Source organism: Pituophis catenifer, unplaced genomic scaffold, assembly GCF_029215685.1.
Source record: "Pituophis catenifer annectens isolate HBS135680 unplaced genomic scaffold, rPitCat1.0.hap2 SCAF_12, whole genome shotgun sequence".
NCBI classification, from domain to species: domain Eukaryota; kingdom Metazoa; phylum Chordata; class Lepidosauria; order Squamata; family Colubridae; genus Pituophis; species Pituophis catenifer.
In genome coordinates this window covers 18885266-18896253 of record NW_027256892.1, presented here as the reverse complement: position 1 = coordinate 18896253, position 10988 = coordinate 18885266, and the positions used below count along the sequence as shown (strand labels likewise).

Here is a 10988-nt window from a genome sequence, read left to right as displayed (position 1 = left end):
GATGTAACTAATTAGGCTAGGGGGATGTTTTATTTTCTTTATAACAAATAAATGAGTTTTTCTTAGAAAACATATCTTCGGGTTTATTTTCTTGCAAAAGGTATACACAAGGAAAATGCCACGATCCAACTCTAACTCAGGCAATTACCCCAGGAAGATAACGGGTCTGATTGCCACTCTGACATAAATGATAACACATCTTCTTAAATACTTGTATTCATTCGTATGCTATTTGAAACTTTTTAGTCCCATATTTACTTTGTATGTAGTCAATCCAGCTTCTCCATTCCAAAATATAACTTTCTTGTGATTGATCTTTCAAATATGCAGAAATTTTTGCCATTTCCGGTAAATTGGATACTTTTAATGTCCATTCTTCTATGGTAGGTAGGTTTTCATTCTTCCAATATTGCTCCACCAAAAGTCTTGCTGCAGTTATTAAATTTAACATCAATTTAGTTTCTCTAACAGTACAGTCTCTAATAATACCCAACAAGAATAACTGTGCAGTAAAACTTATCTTTTTCTTAAAAATCTTCTGAGTAATCCATCATATTTTTAAAAATATGGAACACTTCACGAATTTGCATGTCATCCTTGTGCAGGGGCCATGCTAATCTTCTCTGTATCGTTCCAATTTTAGTATATGTGCTTTTTCTTTGAAGAAGTTGGTTTTTGAAGACATTCCAATTTTTTTCTTTGAAGACGAGCTGAAGAAGCTTCTTGGATGAGAAGAGAAACGTCTTCAAAGAAAAAACCTCCAGAAACTCCAGTTGCTTCTTGGAAAAAAGCACCTTTGATCTATGAAGCCATATTAATTTTCAAATATTTTGTCAGTATATTCATGAACTGGAATAGGGATAGCAATAGGTCAGCCATTGGGGACTGTTTGGTAACTGAAACATAGTATTTGTTGTATGGGGCCATAAGAGACAGTTTGGAGCCTGGGCGTGGCTTAACTGTTCTGTATATAAGCTTGAGGGCACTAGCTTCTCTCTCCTCCATTTTTTGCCTTCTCCATTTTGTGCTTCCATTTTGTTGTGGTCCACCAGCAGCCTGCGGAGCTAGCAGTGGAGTCAGACAGTGAGGAGGCTGGGGAGGACCATGGGCCAGTCCTGGAGTCTGGGAAAGGCCCGGACGAGGATTCTGGATTGGAGGCAGAGATGGGGCCAGGGCCATCTTGGAGTGATGCACGGACTCTGGAGCCTCCAGAGTCAGACAGCAGAGAGGCAGAGGAACAGGAGGAGCCTGTTCCTAGTGCACGCATGTGCAGAGCTGCCAGAACAGAAGGCAAGAGCAGATAAAGCAAAAAGGACAACTTGGGAGTAAGGCCAGGAGATGATTGGCCCCTCCCATAAGGCTTAAAAGAGCAGCAAAAGCTCTTGGGCTCTTTGTAGGAAAGCAACATTGCTAAATCTGTTTTCCAGTCGGCGTCTCTTGTTTCTGAACTTTGTGGGACTTTGCCAAGAAAGGCCTTTGGCAGGGTGCCAAAGAAGATAAAGGTTGGTGATTATCCCAAAGGACTTTTTCTGAAGGACTTGTTTTGGAATTAATTTGGACTAACCTGGGAATGAAGTAGCTATGTTATAATAACATAGGTTTGTTTAAGACTAAATTGTGTCGTGTAATGACTAAGTGAGCCTAGGTCACAACACATTTTGTGCTGTGTTTGTACTTGCTATTTCTCTTCTCTACAACGTGGAAAACCCTACAAGGGTATTGTATACATGCTTTATGTATTGTTATGTATATATATTTAACACCAGCTGTCTGCAATTAAAGTAAGTTCGAAACTTGCCAGGCTCAAGGTTGACTCAGCCTTCCATCCTTTCTAAGGTAGGTAAAATGAGGACCCAGTTTGTGGGGGCAATAAGCTGACTTTGTATAAAATATACAAAAATATGAAGGCTATTGCTTAACGCACTGTAAGCCTCCCTGAGTCTCTGGAGAAGGGCGGCATATAAATCAAATTTAAAAAAAAATAAAAGAAGAAGAAGTTTTGAATCCTGCTGAATTGTCTGATTTGTACGTGCTGCAACAAACTCTGACAAATTTGACATAGGAAACATTATCTCCCAAAGACATCCTTTAGTGCAAAATATACATTCCTCTTGAAAAGAAATCTAGAATTTCAGAAAGTGCCAAATTACAAGTGTATTATTATTGGTGGGACACTCTTCAGGAGTCAAAGGAGTCTTTATCCTACTATGAATGCAGTTTATACCCCACTCCTTCCTTCCTTCCTTCCTTCCTTCCTTCCTTCCTTCCTTCCTTCCTTCCTTCCTTTTTTATTTGCGATGCTAGTATAGAGAATTGCAACTTTCCAAAACTTTCCAAAAGAGAAAACTAATTTCCACAAGAGAAAAATTTGTGGGCTTTCATTTTGCTAGATGGGCGATGTTTAAAAATATCAGTCTAGGGTGGAATGGCAGATTGCTGCCTGACATACAAAGTCCAGAAGGTTAGGAAATCAAGAATAAGCTCTTTAATAACATGGCAGTGGGAAAATTTTAAATCATGCTTCCTGTCCTTAAAGCTGTCCATCATGTATCCAGCTGAACATCTAAAAAAGAGCCTAAGGAGACACAAGTTACATCTGCATGGGAATTCTGATCGCGCATGAGCGAAGTGCATATTTTCAGCTCTAAGAAACATTGTTCAAATTTAATTGAACTTATTTCTGCTAAATCCATTTGATCAAAATGCCCCCATTTGGATGGAGAGGCTGGAAAAAGTGAGCAGGGAAGTTGCCAGAGCTGCTAGTGCCATCTTGAGATATAGTAGTGGCCAAAATGGTGGAAACCTTTTGGGAAAAGCGTATTTTCTAAAACTAGCTAATAACACCACTTTTTGGAGGAGGAGTACCATAAAATTATATATCAATGGAAAAATAATTTAATCAAGTATGTAATGCAATAACTTTTAGGAAGGATTTGTTATTAGAATAGAATTAGTTACAGAATAAAGAAGAAAAATGAAACACGTAGAAAAAACGAGATATACAAAAATTATCACCACGTCAGTTAATACTTAGTTGGGTAACCTTTAGCATGAATGACGGCCTTACAACGTCTTCCCATGGAGTGAACCAAGTCTTTTAGTTCTGCAGCTATTATAATGTGAAACCAAGATTGAAGGATTGCTTCTATTAACTGGGTTTTATTGCTGGGTCGCTTCTGACTAACAAGTTTCTTTAGTCGGCTCCATAGATTTTCAATTGGGTGAAGGTCTGGGCTATTCCCAGGCCATTCCAGCAGTGGAATAGGATTATCTTGAAACTCCCACCCAAAAAAGTGGTGTTATTCGCCATCAAACCTCAAAAATAGACTTTTCCCAAAAGGTTTCCACAATTTTGGCCACTACTGTACCTTGACTCTTTTAAAGACACAGGATGTTATCTTGTCATAAGAGCATAGCAATATAACTCAATGCATATAAATATTAAATATGCACTAGTTGACATATCACACATCAACAATGAACCACAGACAGATTTTTTTTAAAAAAAACTAAAGTCACAGAGTTGAAAGCAAGAGATTTTAAACCTCTTTAATGCCAGAGTTTTGCTGATGTAAGTTAGCTACCATTGCAATGTTCCTGATTTTTAAGCTAAAAAAGTACCAATGAATGAGAGCCAACTTTATTACAGGACCATCTGTTCTTGAAATCTAACCTCTTTTTTTTTTCTTTTTTCTTTTTAAGTGTACCAACTGTCTTCTGTTAAGGCCATATAATTCCTGCGATAGCCTTTTGATTCTTCGAACATTGCATCATAAAACCCAATAACATCGACAGCGGTGCTCTTGATGTGAACCTAATTGATTGGCCTATTGTAACAGATCATTTCTGTAATCAATAAGAGATGTTATACATCAATGGTTGTTGAGGAATTCGCAGAGCAACCCTAGAGTAGCAAGGATGTGCACATGAAAGCGACTGAGAGCAGTTACGAATAAGCACAGCCACACACAGATACACTGAGTTGTGTTTACTTTTAGGAAATAGTAATAAGGCACAGTCCAATTAACTGTCCAGGTCATACACAGATAAAGCAGTAGATAGTAAAACAATAGTCCAGGGATATTCCAATAACAAAGTCTTCTTACCAGTCGTTGTAGTCATATACAATAAACAGTTGCAAACAGTAGCAAGGAGCAATAATGGTCAGCAGAGAGAAATAATGATCAGCAGAGAGAAGCAAAGAGTAGCAGAGAGTAGCAGAGAGAAACTAACCAAAGTTTCAAGCTTCCTCTTAAGGAATGTCCTCAACAGTAGGCTCTCGGGGGGGAGTAAAATCCATCTATTGTACATGTGATGGCCGATCCCCGCAATCTCTGTTCCACATTACATTCGTATGTCCCCACTACCGAGACATAAGATCAAGATTCATTTCTCCTATTTCCCAGAGATTCCCTGGTTCATCTGATCTGTTCAGCCTTTATTTCCTACTCCAGGACACAGACCCCAATATAACTCCAAAGGTGGCAAAATTTTTTGCTGCAGTCGTGGCTGAAAAAAAACGGGGGAAGAGATGGGTAACCCCTACAGCAGAGGATCACTAGTATTGACAGTACAGATTGTATCTGAGGCAGTAGGTGGTGTACCATCACATGATCTATCTATATTTGTAAAATATACTCCCCTTCTATGTGTATTTTAAATTTGGTCTCTGACCGCAATAAAAAGCTTACTTACTTACTTCCTCTTAAGGACATTGGCTAAAGAGCTAACCAATCAGGACACAGTATGATGCAATACAGCAATACAGTCTTAAAGCTATATTGAGGTTTTATATATTGCCAACCCAACAAGTAAATGATCATTTCCTAACAATGGTATTGATGATATTCGCTATAGAGTCAAGGACATCTTGCCCTGCACCTGGAGGGCTGGAACTGAGAGGCGTCTCCAGCTGGGATGGTGCTTGGATTGGACCACGCGATGGACATGTGGGTGCTGGGCAGGGACTTGGGACTTTCCTTTGGGAGGGGAAAAACCTGGGAGCTTTCAGATTCGGGTTTTCCCAGATGTGCCAATATGACATCTCTAATAAAATGGAACTTTGAGGAAACTCAAGCCTTGGAGTTTTCTTTCATTGGGGGTGTTACTTGGAACCCTGACTATGCATTAAAAGCTTATAGCCCTAGCACAGCCTTCAGTGGACAATTACACCATGTCCTTATTTTTTTTTTTAATATTTCTGATTATTGTTCTGCCATTTCTCAAATGTCAAACGCAGTTGAATAAATTCCATCCTGCTCTAATTAGAGTTTGAGCTAGTTAGACAGAAACATACTCAGCTATTAAGGTGGGAAACCTCATGGGCCAGATTATTCTCCTGCAGGATCGTATTTCCACCCCTTGCCTTTTGCTGGGAGGAGAACAAAATCAGTGATTTGCTGTAATAATAATAATAGCTTCCGTAATTGTAATAGTAGTATTTCACAGTCACAGTCATCTACACAATTAATGTCGTTCATCACTAGCCTTATTAATTACCAGCAGAGATGGCCGCAAGGCAAAATACTTTCAATCTCATTTGCAATTTGGATATGTTTGAGAACCAGCACAAGGAGGGGAAAAAAAATAGAGGATAGTCATCTAGCAACATAAATCTAATATTGGATGATCTTGACATAAGCAGAAAATATCTGGGGAAAAAAAAAACTAAGAGAAGATGGGTGTTTTTATCAGTTCAGGTGAGTGTTTATATACCTTCCTGGAATATCTTTGGTTATTCGGGTCTTCTCCCACGTAAAATTGGAAGTGTCTTGGCGACGTTTCGACGAAGTCTCTAGCAGTTAAAAGGAAGAGACAGCTGCGATCTCACATTGCTCCTGGAAGCACGAAGCCGAGAACACCAGCCTGAAGATGACGAATGAGACTTCGTCGAAACGTCGCCAAGACACTTCCAATTTTACGTGGGAGAAGACCCGAATAACCAAAGACCTACATACAAACACCCGCGAAAACCTGAGAAAACATATATATATTTATTTGCTCTTTTGAATAACAGAATAACAGAGTTGGAAGGGGCCTTGGAGGTCTTCTAGTCCAGCCCCCTGCTCAAACAGGATACCCTATACCACTTCAGACAAGTGGTTGTCCAATCATCATCATCTTTCATTTTTTAACAACCCCGTAATCACTTGCTGGGTGGAGTCTGGGCCACTGAATGGAGCTAGCAGAGTGTTTACTGGCCGGATGCCTTTCCTGTCGCCAATGCAGAGTTTTGTTCAGCAGATATATTCCCAGAGAGAGAAATCTCTGCCTCTACCTAGGATCGAACTCATAGCATCCTGATTGTGAGGTGAGAGCTCCACCTCTAGGCCACCACACCACTCCAAATGGCTGGCTAATCTCTTTTTAAAAACCTCCAGCTGGCAAGACATTTCACTGGTTAATTAGGGAAATTTCTAGAGAAATTTAGAGGAAATGGTTAGGGAAATTTATTCCTATTTCTTGGTTCTCTCCTTGCTTCTTTCCTTGTTTAGTTTCTGTCCATCTTTCTCTCCCTCTTTTTATTTTCCAAATTACTTAAATATCAAGTATACAATACCAAAAGAATAAACTTCGAATGGATACAGAACATGATCTAAGAGCAACGTAACCAAAATGTTGATGTCCTGATTTAACAAAAATCATAAAAAGCTATGTTGGGACTCAGGTGTCAACTTGCAAAGCTTTCAAGTTGCCATGAGCAGGAGGGAGGGAGAACTGAAGTGAATTCCATACATTCTTTCTGACCGCAATCAGAAGGCGGGCGTTAGGTTTCACCGCCAGCCAAAGTGGTTAATTGGAGAATGTGATTTGTGACATGGCCAGAGAGGAGGGGAGAGACAGGGTCATAGGGGAACGTAAATCTACGTAGGATCAGTCCTAACTGCATCCCAGTATTGCCAGAATGTTGCTCCTAATAAATGACTATATTTCCTTTGAAGTTTGGATCATGGCTCATGAATTAATTAGGGCATCTTTCAGAAACTTGACATCAGGAGCTCAAACTCACTAAGACCAGGTGTGTCCAACCTGTGGGCCACAGGGCGCATATGGCCCTGGTATCTATTAATGCAGCCCCACAAGATTGCAAACTTTTAACATCATTACGTGATTTTTAGTGATAGTTACATTACTGTATATATGTATTTACAGGTGTCCCAAGAGAATTCTGTGTTTATTCAATGCGGCCCAGGAAGTAGTACTAGCACTTAGCAATAGCAGTGAGACTTATATACCACTTGATACTGCTTGACAGCATTCTCTGAGTGGTTTATAATGTCAGCATATTGCCCCTCAACAATCTGGGGCCTCATTTTACTGACCTCAGAAGGATGAGTCCACCTTGAGCCAGTCAGATTGAACTCCAGACTGTGGGCAGAGTTTGCCTGCAGTACTGCATTCTAACCACTGCAGCAGCCTGGTTCAAAAGATTAGACAGAAAGATTGTTCCAGGTCAATCTAGAGTCCACAGGTTGTGCTTTCCAGATTTGAATTCTAAAGGGAAACATATTGGGGGAAAGCTGAACTGATTTTCATATAGTACCCTTGACACCTATGACCATCATTGTGTTGTACCTTATGATTCTTGATGAACGTATCTTTTCTTTTATGTATACGGAGAGCATATGCACCAAGACAAATTCCTTGTGTGTCCTATCACACTTGGCCAATAAGGAATTCTATTCTATTCTATTCTATTCTATTCTATTCTATTCTATTCTATTCTATTCTATTCTGCTCCGCTCCGCTCCACTCCAATCCACTCTACTCTACTCTACTCTACTCTACTCTACTCTACTCTACTCTACTCTACTCTACTCTACTCTACTCTACTCTACTCTACTCTATTCTTCATTCCAATATTTATTCTACTCTATTCCTGTTCTATTCTATTCTATTCTACTTTTCATTCCAATATCTATCCTATCCTATCCTATCCTATCCTATCCTATCCTATCCTATCCTATCCTATCCTGCCCTGCCCTGCCCTGCCCTGCCCTGCCCTGCCCTGCCCTACCCTATCTATTCTATTCTATTCTATTCTATTCTATTCTATTCTATTCTATTCTATTCTATTCTATTGACTAACAACCTGCAGATATGATCCATTTGGGCTCCAAGAAGGAAGTGCTAAAAAAGCTTCTTGGATGAGAAGCGAAACGTCTTCAAAGAAAAACTAGAAAGTCCAGTTACCTCTTGAAAAAGCACCGTTGAGGCAACCATGACCTGGATGACTGAGAATTTCCATAGACATTATAGTGCTGAAGACACACACAGTTTTGCCACCAACTACATTTCTTCCCCCTAAGTACCCCTGCAGTCTTTCACTTAAGGGGAAATGTCCTACCAACCAATGGAACCTGCTAAGAATAATCTTGGTGTCAGACTTCGATGCTATCTCAAAATAAATGAATTTCCAAACTGCCAATCTTTAAGGAAATCTTCTCTTTATTCGAGCACAGCAACCGGATCATGACTTGATGCGGACAAGACTGACCTTTTGCCCCCCAATCCCTCCCTTTCTGATCCCCAATTATCTGCTTCTCATTGGCTATCTTCCAAGTCACTCTCCTGACTTCTTGTCTCGTCATTTCACAGTAATGTCCCCCCCCCTTCATTTCCACGGAGACTGAGCTTCAAAGGGGTTTAGCAGGCAAAAGTCCAGGGCTTATCTTCCTTTCTATGTCAGCGGTGAGACGCTGACACTTGGTAAGACTGATCTGCAATAATTTATTCAGCAGATTTCACTGACTTCAGAACTGTTTCAGCTGATTTGCTCTAGAAAATGAACCTTTCCTGTGCCCCTACAAAAAATAACCATGATCCTCACTTACATTGATCTATAATCATTTGCAAAGCAGTCTCCAGTTCTACAGTCTTCCTAGTAAAAGGATCTACGCGATGTCTCCACTCAATCAAATACTTGGGAACTTCATAAAGATAAAGGTAAAGGTTCCCCTTGGACATATGTGCTAGTCGTTCCCGACTCTAGGGGGTGGTGCTCATCTCCGTTTCAAAGCTGAAGAGCCAGCGCTGTCCGAAGACATCTCCGTGGTCATGTGGCCGGCATAACTCAACGCCAAAGGTGCATGAAACTCTGTTACCTTCCCACCAAAGGTAGTCCCTATTTTTCTACTTGCATTTTTTACGTGCTTTCGAACTACGAGGTTGGCAGAAGCTGGGACAAGTAACGGGAGCTCACCCCCTTACGCGGCACTAGGGATTCGAACTGCTGAAATGCCGACCTTTCTATCAACAAGCTCAGCATCTTAGCCACTGAGCTACTGCGTCCTGCAACTTAGCTTAAGAGCGCACAAAGATGCATTTTCAAATCTTTAGGAGGTTTGCGAAATGCATGCAGTTAGATGAGGCAAAATGCACAACAGGAGATTTCCACACAGCAGCTTGGGCAGACGGTTAATAATGTAGAAGAAATATTGGAGAGACGTACAGGTAGTCCTTGATTTACGACAGTTCGTTTAGTGACCATGCAAAGTTACAATGGCACTTGGGGAAAAAGCTGGGACAAGTAACGGGAGCTCACCCCGTTACGCGGCACTAGGGATTCGAACCTCTGAACTGCTGGCCTTTTGATCGACAAGCTCAGCGTCCTAGCCACTGAGCTACCGTGTCCCACTCATAGACATGCCTAAATGTAATTCTTGGGCCAGTATGGAAGAGATATACCACTGACATTTTCCAGCTTGGGTTTTTTTTCCCCAATTTCCCACTCCAGCTGACAATGCTGGGTTTTTCTGATAGCCTCCAATTAACAAGGTTTAACACTACTTAACCCACCTAACTGGATGATCATATCCAAAATGGATTGCTTGAGTGCACCCTAGTAAAGAGACGTAGAAAAATCACAGGACACCACAATGACTAATGAGCTTTCATAGGGAACCATATGAGCTTTCACAGACAAGCATCAGTCTATCCCCAAGAGACCCAAAAGATAATGAATATAATTTTTTAAAAAGTCAATCAGAGGAAAAAAACTTATTCTAACCCTTAGGATTGCTGCAAACAAAGGCCACGGTGATAATTATGTTTACTTTGGGATTCAATCCAAAATTGACTTGTTTTGTGTCAACTTGTGTAGGATTAAGCTTCATGGCTCATTCAGAGGATTAAACATTGTGTTAGTTGTAGCATTGAGCAGAAATTTGCTGCACTGTATTCAGGAATCCCAGTATGAAATACTTAATACATTGCTAATGCTCCAAACACATGGAGCTCTTTATTTGCTCTCTGTTTACTAGAAGAATCTGTACCTCCATAACTGTCTGGTTTGGTTCTGCAACCCAACAGGACAGACACAGACTTCAATGGATAATTAGAACAGCAGAAAAAACCATGGTTATCAACCTGCCTTCCATTAAGGACCTGTATACTGCACGAGTCAAAAAGAGGGCTGTGAAAATATTTACAGACCCCTCGCATCCTGGACATAAACTGTTTCAACTCCTACCCTCAAAACGACGCTATAGAGCACTGCACACCAGAACAACTGGACATAAGAACAGTTTTTCCCAAATGCCATCACTCTGCTAAACAAATAATTCCCTCAATGCCGTCAAACTATTCACTAAGTCTGCATTACTATTATTATTAGTCTTCTCATCGTTCCTATCACCCATCTCTTCCCACTTATGACTGTATGACTGTAACTTGTTGCTGTATCCTTACAATTTCTTTTTTTTTTCTACTATTTTTTATACGTACAAACTAAACAGAACAATGAAACGTACAAAACATAAAAACATATAAACACCCATTTCAATACATGTCCAGTTTGTCGCAACTGTAATATACATTTCTCTTTGTATTTTGACTCTTCCTTATTTGGTCATTCCCTTTTGTCTATCTACTATTGATCTTTGTTGACCTATTTCTGTTCTTTGTTTCCATCATACTATATTTGGTCATTTTGTTTAATTCCTATTGCTTCATCTCTTTCCTATCTTTCAAACAACTATACCACTTTT

At 40.2% G+C, this 10988-nt stretch overlaps 1 non-coding gene across 1 annotated transcript; it reads right to left on the bottom strand.

Annotated features, from left to right (window-relative positions):
- Positions 1–560: 560 nt before the first annotated feature.
- Positions 561–667, bottom strand: LOC139323330 (U6 spliceosomal RNA). Its single transcript, XR_011600976.1, has one exon. It is a non-coding gene; the product is annotated as a U6 spliceosomal RNA (small nuclear RNA).
- Positions 668–10988: the final 10321 nt, after the last annotated feature.